Raw genomic sequence first — 444 nt, 5'->3', positions numbered from 1 at the left:
GAGCCAGGGAGAACCTAGGCAGGGATGTTCTGCAGAACTGAGGACACTGAAGCCCAGAAAGGTCAAGGGACTTGTTCAAGGTTAAACAACTAGAGACAGACCAGGATTTGAACCCACGTTCATGTGACCCTAAATTCCATATTCCTTCTTCAACCTTAGGCTTCAGGCCTTAGATCTGAGGTTCACCAGGCTCCTCCCCTACAAGCATCACTGAAATCAGTGGTCTTCAACCCTGGCTGCACGTTAGAGTCACATGGGAGCCTCTAAAAAGCACCCAGGCCCAGGCCCCACCTCCAGAAACTCTGATTAAATTTATCTGGGGAGGAACTTGGGCAGGGAGCACTTTTAAAGCTCTACAGGTAAGGGCGAAAAGCATGGCTTTGGAAGAGCAGGCTAAGCAGAGATCAAGCCTTCTTGGGGAGAGTAGTTGACAGTGGTCACTTA

At 49.8% G+C, this 444-nt stretch overlaps 1 protein-coding gene across 1 annotated transcript in view; it reads right to left on the bottom strand.

Annotated features, from left to right (window-relative positions):
* KRT32 (keratin 32) overlaps window positions 1–444 on the bottom strand; it is an 8,085-nt gene that overhangs the window by 4,112 nt on the left and 3,529 nt on the right. The window lies entirely within an intron of this gene.

Source organism: Bison bison, unplaced genomic scaffold (genome assembly GCF_000754665.1).
Source record: "Bison bison bison isolate TAMUID 2011002044 unplaced genomic scaffold, Bison_UMD1.0 scf7180017864180, whole genome shotgun sequence".
Taxonomy (NCBI): Eukaryota; Metazoa; Chordata; class Mammalia; order Artiodactyla; family Bovidae; genus Bison; species Bison bison.
Note: the sequence above shows the minus strand (reverse complement) of the source record. Positions and strands in the feature narration are given on the sequence as shown.